At 38.5% G+C, this 9,561-nt stretch overlaps 1 long non-coding RNA gene across 1 annotated transcript; it reads right to left on the minus strand.

Moving 5' to 3' along the window:
• Positions 1–338: 338 nt before the first annotated feature.
• On the minus strand, positions 339–7,886 carry LOC149817207 (uncharacterized). Its single transcript, XR_016427574.1, has 3 exons — positions 7,496–7,886; positions 925–1,007; positions 339–738 (listed from the first exon to the last, which is right to left on the minus strand). It is a non-coding gene; the product is annotated as an uncharacterized LOC149817207 (long non-coding RNA).
• Positions 7,887–9,561: the final 1,675 nt, after the last annotated feature.

Below are 9,561 nucleotides of genomic sequence, written 5' to 3' on the forward strand. Positions count from 1 at the left end.
TAACCACATTTAGGTTCCAGTCATCCATATCGCCATTCTTGTCATTAGGACCTCACTGATGCAAGTTGTTTTCATCAAATTGGACACTGTGTATGTGATCTACATCATCCATTTAGTGAAGATCAGCATTTGAATAGACAAAATCCGACTTATGTGGAGGACTTTTTGCTGATTCAAAAATCAATAACCATTAATAAAAAACATGGTTTTTTTTGTTAATAAACACTGTCAAAATAAACCGAAAATCATGTGTTTTTTGTTAAAGAACACTATCTAAATCAACAGTGCTGAACCCATCGATAGGGCCAGATTGATCAAAACAACTTAGTACCAATGAGATCCCAGAGGGAGTTATGACCACAGAGGATGAGTGGAGCCGGGTTCCCCATAAACGTAGGTTACACGGTTTCACAAAGAACAAATGACAAAAGAAGAAGCTGGGAAAAAACACAGATCTTCGTTGAATATTCACAAGAGAGAACTCCAACTCCCACAAACTAATAACCTGTCTCTTCTGCAGTTTTTACACAATTCAGTAAGGTGGAAAAAATTAAGAGAAAAGATTAGTACCACCATAGTCAGAAGAAAACACACATGGACGCATATTCTTTCTTTAACATTGTCAGAAAAAAAAATCTGGTTTCTAATTCTGGGGTGGGCGACCGGCCACCCATGCCCACCCCTGGCTCCGCCAGTGCCTCATGCTCTCAGCATCAAAGCCTCCAGCAAACTGTAACCCTTTTTAAATCACAGCTTCAATTAACTAGTACTTCTAAATATAAGAGAATAGAACACATTCATCTAAATGGATCTCTCAAAATTAACAGTTGCACAACAGTTTGAGTAGCCAAGCTAGTCATGTGAGTCTTAGTGCAGCATTTGTGGTTTAAGAATTCATAGTGACTTCATATAAAATTTTGTTACCTGATGAACACTAAAAGGCGAGCCGTACGCCTTGCAGAAGCAAAAACTCTCTTGTAGGCTCCTTCTCTGGTCCACTCGAAGCACTAAACAAAATTGCAGTTTAAGTGAAACAATTCACATGTAAACAATGTGTACACGTGGTTGTGTGTAATAGACCTAAGTTTGGTTTCGAGTTTTCTAGGGTCACATGTTATTAACCTACAACATTATAGATATCATCTTGGAGGATTAAAGCGATAGACGAGGTTATCATAAAAGATTTTCATGAATCCATTGATTTTGTGAAAAATTTGATGCCTTTATAGCCATTGATTTTTATATCACCAGAAAAACATGTATACTGGTCAGATTTCGGTGATTCAAAAGTAGGTTCCCACTAAACAAAATCTATAGACCACATCTATGGTGTTAGATGTGAGAAAAAATACCAAAAACTATGATTTTTTGAATGGGCCTAACGAGACCTAACAAGAAAAGAGGGCTTAAGGTGTGCATTACTCTCTTTCTTTATATATATATATATATATATATATAGGTCAAGCTGGTACGCGACCCAATCAGACAGGGAAAGATGAGTTGGATTATGAAACCACAAGCTATTATTTAATAACGTCAATGCAATTTGAGTCAACCAAATTATTTAATAACACACATCTTTCATTGTCTATCAAAGGAATGAAGCTTAAAGTTCAAGTCAAACCACAAGGAGCCAATAGGGTTACTTACAAGAATGGTCCACATGTGAATCACATGGCCATGTAACATTTTTCTATAGCCAATCTGATCTAAATTCTGTTTAATGCAGAATTTGTAATTTTCTAATCAGCAAGGAGTTATTTTTTATATTTTAATATATAAAAAGTAAGTTTGTATTAAAATATATAAAAAACTATTAAAAACATTAAGATAATGCCCTATACGTCCAGGTCATGTCATCATGTACCCTAAGACACTAATTCTAGGTGGCATGTCATTGTGAGATATGACACGTCTAATATGTTCATTTTTGGGCAACCAAACCTTTAACACCTTCGTGTGAACAGGCCAGATTCGTCGTGTTGGATGTAAGTTCATAAGTGGATATTGGACGTAACTGGATATGGCTTTAACCAATCCAAATTTAAATGCTTGTATGTTTATAGAATGCTTTTCACAAACCGGGATAGGGATGGCAGTGGACTGGGAGAAAACGTGATCTGTTCCAACCTACTGGGAGAAAACGTGATCTGTTCCAACCTACCCCGTTTGACTGGGAGAAAACGTGATCTGTTCCAACCTGCCCCATTTGGGGTGGAATGAACCGGGGAAGGAGGTGAAAATAAAAACCTGTGCGAGATCTACTTACTCATCCCCCGCCCCGCCTTGTTCTCGATCTCCTTTAATGAAATTATTAATATATTTTATTATATTATAAAATAATATTCAAATTATATATATAACCTTAAGTTCCTACTTTCTAACCCTAAAACTGAGTCTCCTTTTCTTTAGTTTTTTCTTCCTCTAACAGCTCTAAAGCAGGGATGACAGTAGACAAGGGGGGGGGGGGCGAAGGGGGAGGAATCAAGGCCCTGCCCTGCCCTAACATGACCTAATGAAAAAAGGGCAGAACAATTCTCTCTCTCTCTCTCTCTCTCTCTCTCTCTCTCTCTCTCTCTTTATAATGTTTGCTACCCCTCATGGGTAAAGAACCGCCAAATGTGATCTACATGTTTTGGTTGGTAGAAACCGTGTTTGGATCATGATATTGCAGGGGGTTGAAAATCAATGCCTTATAGTGTGCAAATTTTTTAACCCTCAGAAAATAGTATTTTTATGTTAAAAAGATACCATTCGAGAGACAATTCCTACTATTTTGTTTTTGAAAGGCAACAATTCCTGCTATTTTGTTTTTGAAAGGCAACAATTCCTACTATTTTCATCATACTGAACAGTCCCCAATGAAGGTGGTAGAGGGAGGTGGTCAAAACCCTAGCTGTCCACCTCTTCCCTTTCTTTGCATATCGAAGGCGGAGTGATCCCACCAAAACCAACTTGTTTTTGGACCAGTTCAACGAATAGCCCTCCCATAAAAGTGCTTTTAACTCAAGTAAAGAAACCAGGTTTTATTGTTTAAACCGGTTCTTAACATTTGTTAAACCTATAAACCAGATTTTGGATTCAGTTTCAATTCAAAATCCTTAAACAAAACCATCTAAACCTTAATACCATATTAAACCCTTGTGGGTCAATTCAACCCAAACTAACATTAAAACCAATCCAAATCTGAAACTTGTATTTCCCATTTGACCCTGGTCCAAAACCAACCCAAACAAGCCTTTACCCAAATGAACCCTAAGCTGATCCCACCCCTAAATCTGTTAAATATTTGGACCCAATTATGAAGTATTTGGATCTAGCCAGCTCTAATTGGACCTAAAAAACATTTTCATGTAATTTTTCTAACTTGACCTATCTATCATATGCAGAACCATTAGAGAACTCTTTATATCTACCAACAAACAATAGAGTCTACGTAACCCTCCAATATGGGACCTTGAGAGTCCGAGTCCAGTTGGTATTACATTTCAGAGAAAAAACATACAGAGTTCACATAGAGAAAATATGGCTAAACATTTTTTTTTTCATTTTTTTCTAATAACTCACTTTCTTTCACAAAGTTCACCATTCATAACATAAGAAAATAACAAGTACATAAATGTTCAATGACAAGAAAATATAAACTACCAAGTACTTTGTTGAAGTAGTCGATCGCGTCCCGCCTGCGCTAGTGTACCTTAAACCTACAGTTGTGATTATACATGAGTGGGTCTACAACCCAGTAAGAACTAATTGTAAGCAAATAAGAACTTTAATTTATAAATGTAGTGGGCTTTAAGCCCCTAGTCTAACTTTAGTTTTTGACACACCACATAAGGTTTGTATGTTTTAATTTTTTTTCTTTAACTTTTTCAAACACTCACACCAAACTAAAACACTAGGTGGGTTATACTGATCATAGTCGTCTATGAGCGTAGCAACCCACGCATAACACCCCGATTCTACATGTTGGAAAGACTATATATACTCCCAGTGATCTCAGGACCACCAGGTACTACTGTAAAACAGAAAGGGGACCTCACCGGTAGCTAGCCAGAAGGTCAAACTCAAACTCAATCTCGGCATGGTTCATGTTGCATCCTAATAATGATGACTTTCAACTATCCATGATTATTTAGAGTCTCAAATACTGTGTGTATATAATCTTAAGTTATATTTTAAGTTCATTACATTTAACTATATTCTCAATCTCGTGTTTCACTCGTTCTTACATAAGTGATATCGTAAAATGATCATGATAGATCTCACTCTCAATCTTAGAAAGACATTAAGGTTCACACTTATCTCATACTAAGCACACAACGATGTAGAGTCTTTATATCGTTAAATCATCGGTGGCTCACTCTCCATGGTAGTTGCACTCTAACTACAAACCAGGTAGCCATTTCCACAGGTCACACTTATCTCATACTAAGCACACAACGATGTAGAGTCTTTATATCGTTAAATCACCGGTGACTCACTCTCCATGGTGGTTGCACTCTAGCTACAAACCAGGTAGCCATTTCCACAGGTCACCACTTCCAAAATTTAAGGAGTTATGCATGCTAATCTCAATGTAAGTATTTGAGGTCACAACTCTCCATGGTGGCTTCTCGGGTGATATTTTAGCTCAAAGTCATAATCTTTTAAAAATTCAAGTCATCTTTTCTGTCTTAAGTTCATGTCTCTCTACAAAAATGAGTATTTGAGAGTTTGATGGTCAGTAAAAACTTTAAATTGTTCGTTGTATAAGTAGTGTCTTCATATCTTAAGCGAGAATACAATTGTTGCTAGCTCCAAGTCATACGTTGGATAGTTAACTTTATGTGTTTTTAGTTGACGAGATGCACAAGCTATCATCTGAACATACTATATCAGAACGCAAGACAATACCTTATGAGAAGCATCACTGTAAATAGTGAAGCCTCCAGATCCAAAAAATAAGATCAAAACTGGAATAGTGGTCAAATGCTTCTTTATCTCCTAAAAACTTTGTTCACACTTGTCATTTCACTCAAACTTTATGTCTTTCTTAGTGAATTTAGTCATTAGAACTGCCAACATAGAAAATCCTTTCGCAAATCGCTAGTAGTACCTAGCCAATCCCAAGAAACTATGAATGTATGTAGGATTCTTGGGTCTAGCTCAATTAGTGGCTGCTTCAATTTTCGTAGGGTCTACCATAATTCTCTCTTTAGATACAATATGACCAAGGAAGGACACTTGCTCCAATCAAAATGCATATTTTGAAAATTTTGCGTAGATCAGATGTTCTCTGAGTGTCGACAGAACTATCCGGAGTGGTTCTCGTGTTGCTCCTTCGTGGTTGAATAAATAAGGATGTCATCAATAAATATTACCACGAACTTATCCAAATATGGTCTGAAAACTTTGTTCATCATATGCATGAAAGTTGCGGGTACATTAGTCAAACCAAAAGGTATTACCAAAAGTTATTACCAAAATATCATAATAGTCGTATCTTGATCTGAAAGTCGTTTTAGCCATATCTTCTTCCTTAATTTTTAGCTGATGTAAACCGATCTCAGATCCAACTTCGAGAAGCATGCTACTCCTTGAAGTTGATCGAACAAGTCATCAATCTGCGATAATGGATATTTTTTCTTTATGGTCATGCGTTCAATTATCGATAATCTATACACATTCACAGTGATTCATCATTTTTCTTTATGAATAAAATTGGAGCACCCAAAGGAGATATTGATGGTTGTATAAAACCTTTCTCCAATAATTCTTGTAGTTGCTCCTTGAGTTCCTTAAGTTCTGCCGGTCCAATCGGATAAGGGGTCTTTCAAATGGGTATTGTTCCCGGGACAAGATCAATCTAGAACTCAATCTCTCGATCAGGAGGGATACCTGGTAGTTCTTCTAGAAAAACATTCGCATATTCTCGAACTATGTCCACATCTGATATGGTGATGTCTCCTCTCCCATCGATCTTCATGTAAGCCAAAAATCCAATGTATCCCTCTTGAATGTATTTATTAGCCTTCAAGAATAATATGATCGTTGGCTTGGGTAATTTCTTAATACCCTGATATGTGAAAGTTGAAGTCTGGGGTTTTTGAAAACTAACACACTTTTTTCTGCAATCAATAGTGGCATGGTGGTCTGACAACCAGTCCATACCTAGAACAACGTCTATATCTTTGAATTCGAGTTACAATAAATTCATAAGTAATTCATGATTCTCTATTTTTACTATACAATTGTTGTATACATTGTCCATTACGGTGGACTCTCCTATGAGTGTTTCTATCAAGTAAGAAACTGTGAATCGTGAAGGTGCAACTAGTAACCGCTTCCCAAAGATTGAGGTAGTAAAACTATGTGTAGCTCCAAAGTCGAATAATACATGTGCTATATTGAAATTACTATGTAATTGATTTATCATTATTTGATTCAGTTAAGTTATATTCACACAAAATTCCATCACTTGCGTGCAATTATGATACTCATTTAGTAAAAAATATTTGATTTAATTAATAATACCAGTACACCTAAAGAAAATAATACTAGACAAGTAAGCATCAAAACAAGAGATAACCGAACTACACAAAATAAAATTCAACATTCCTAAATGTGATATCATATCACTTCTCAATCCATTCAAAACTTGCTTCTCTCCCTTACCACCTTCGCGTCTGCTGAGGTTTAGGCATAGGGGGCGAAGCGGGAGTTTAAGTGGGTGACGCGGGATCAACAATGAGATCTTCAGGCACAGAAATAATACCCATAATTTATGAAGGCGAAGCAGGAGTGTAGGTAGGTGAGACGGGCGTAAGAGTGAGATCTTCATTCTCGCCTCCTTCTCACGAACTTTTCGATGTTGCTTGTCCCTGTGCTAGTCTTTGGCTGCTACCATTCACTTGTACATTGTGTCATGCTGCCTCTATGGCCTAAATAGAACGCATTCATCTAAATCACAACTTCAATTAACTACTACTTCTAAATAGAAGAGAATAGAACACATTCATCTGAATTGTCTCTCAAAATTAACAAAGTTGCACAACAGTTTGACTAGCCATGCAAGTCATGTGAGTCTCGATGCAACATTTGTAGTTTAAGAATTCATAGTGACTTCATATAAAATTTTGTTACCTAATGAACACTAAAGGCGAGTTGTACGCCTTGGAGAAGCAAAATCTCTCTTGTAGGCTCCTTCTTTGGTCCACTCAAAGCATCAAGCTCTGATGTCACCCTCTTAATTTACTTCCTAGCAAGTTGTACAGATGCAAACTTGGTTTGTAAAACCAGTGAAAAAACTATCATAAGCCAATAGTAGTAGTGTAACTGATATGCTAACCAACACCTACTTGAGGTTTAAAGTAGAATTTGATTGTTCCCAACAAAAGAGAAAGGCCAGTATTCTTTCTCTAAGTGATGACATTGAAGCATAAACATAACAAAGTTTTCAGTTAATGTTGTTGATAAGAAATATAAAAATAGGAACTTAAGAAATGTTGCATACCTTGCAAAACCTAAATCTTGCAACCAATCAACAGGAATGCCAAACTCTTTGTACCGTGAAATAGCCATATCTCAGGTTCACAGAAGGGCGTAAACACCTTGTTCCACTCTGATCCCAAGAACGTTAATGTAAACCATTTGTCAGGTTTCCAAGACGGTTACAAGTGAATTGTAACCACAAAATTGAGACACTCTCTTGTAGTTTAAGTGAAACAGTTCACATGTAAACAATGTGTACAAGTGGTTGAGTGTAATAGACCTAAGAAAACTTTTTCATCACCTCTTCAATAATGAGTACACCTTTCCCCACCCCACCATCACCCGTACTACCTCTAGCATCACCACCAGGTTCACCACCACCACTACCCCTCCCACCATTGCCATCTATGCCTTTCCTCTCAAATAGCTCCCCACCACAGTTGGCTTTAAAAATCATTATCAAGAGAAAAAAATAATAAAAGAGAAAAGCCAAGAAAACTGAGAGATTAAGGGATGAAGAACCGGACCTGGAAGAGGATGGTGGGGCAGGATAGGGCGCAGTGCAGGTCTTGCTGATGGTGCTGCTTCCAGTGAGTGTGCGAGCAAAAGGCTCTGGTGAAAAGGAGGGTTCCGGTGAGCAGCAAACTCCAGCAACCCATCGGGGGAGACGACGATGGTGTTAACTTAGCTGGCGCGCCCAGTCTTAGTGCAGCTCTGCTTGCGGTTGGTCAGATTCCAGGAGCTGACGAGCTGGGTCCGAAGAGCAGCGGCCTCCTGCGAGCGAAAATAGGGAAGAGAAAGGTTCCGGTTAGGGTAAAGAGGAGGAATGGGGACATGGAGAGAGGCCTCAGGCGAGCTTCGACTAGGGTTTTCACAGGGGAAAGAGGGAAGAGAGGAAGAATGAGAGGGAGATGGTTGTTCCTGGAAAGATTTGGGATGGGGTAGGGTGGAGCAAGGTGGGAATCGAGACGGGGATGGGCCTGAGCTAGGAAAAGCTTAAATTCAGCCTCGCCTCCGTCCCCGCACGAGTTTTGATTTTAACCACCATCTTAGCCTTCATCTTCGTTTCATATCCTTCATCTTTAGTCCAAATGGGGTGAGGCTAGGCGAGGCCCCTTTCCCCTGATCCACTGCCATCCCTAGAACTTGTTGGAACTAAGGGAGCCCACAAAGGTGAAGGTCCAAAGGGTGGGAACGAATTTTCTTTTTTCTTTTTGGATAAAAGAGACCCCAAATTATTTAATAACACATCTTACATGGCCCTTTTCGTGTAAGTCAAACCAAAAGAGCCAAAGAATACGTCCATGCTTCGTAACATGACGTTTGTTGCCTCTCTTTTCTCACTTTTTATCTCAGCTATGGCAAACCTGGCTGTTGCCTTTGGTTTGCAATTTTTTTTTCTTTCATTGTCGGTCTAGTTGGCAATTGCACATGGATCTATCATTATATATATAGGAGTGTTAGTTACGCAGGCTTAGAAATGAAGGCCCCCGCGACATAGCTTTGGGTATTCATAAACATTGAAAGCAAGCCTTTTAAGCGCATAAGCAACTCACAACACACGTGTATAAGCAAAAGCAAAAGTATGCGCATGCACAATCACAAAGGAAACAAAGAGACAAGGATGCAAAAAAAAAATTTATAGATACTGGAAAGCAAAGTACATCAAGAGGAGAAGAGACAGTCTGAATACACGGGGTTCTTAAGCCGTAAGACCTTTTGGGACACTCGAAAGTTCTAAAGAGGTATATATATAAGAAACAAAAAGGTGAAAAACATGACGGTCCGGAACACGCTCCTTCGCTTAAGTTGGCACCATCCTCGATGCCAATTGTTCATGGTAGTCCTCTACAAGCTGTTGATGTTGAAACATGTTGGTGGCCTTCTTCTAGGTAGCTTCACATTCTGGCAATCCATTCTACTACACTAAGTACTTTTTGACTTCCCCAATGTAGTTGTTGGAATGATTGAGAATGACTTCAGGTTCTCTGTCTGGGACGCTGACCGTTGATGTTGTGCACTGTAGAATAAGAGCACGTTGAGGCATGCTCCATTGAGGGTGTCCTTCATTTTCGTGGAATGACTTCA

Source organism: Nuphar pumila, chromosome 14 (genome assembly GCF_984573655.1).
Source record: "Nuphar pumila chromosome 14, dmNupPumi1.hap1.1, whole genome shotgun sequence".
NCBI lineage: Eukaryota > Viridiplantae > Streptophyta > Magnoliopsida > Nymphaeales > Nymphaeaceae > Nuphar > Nuphar pumila.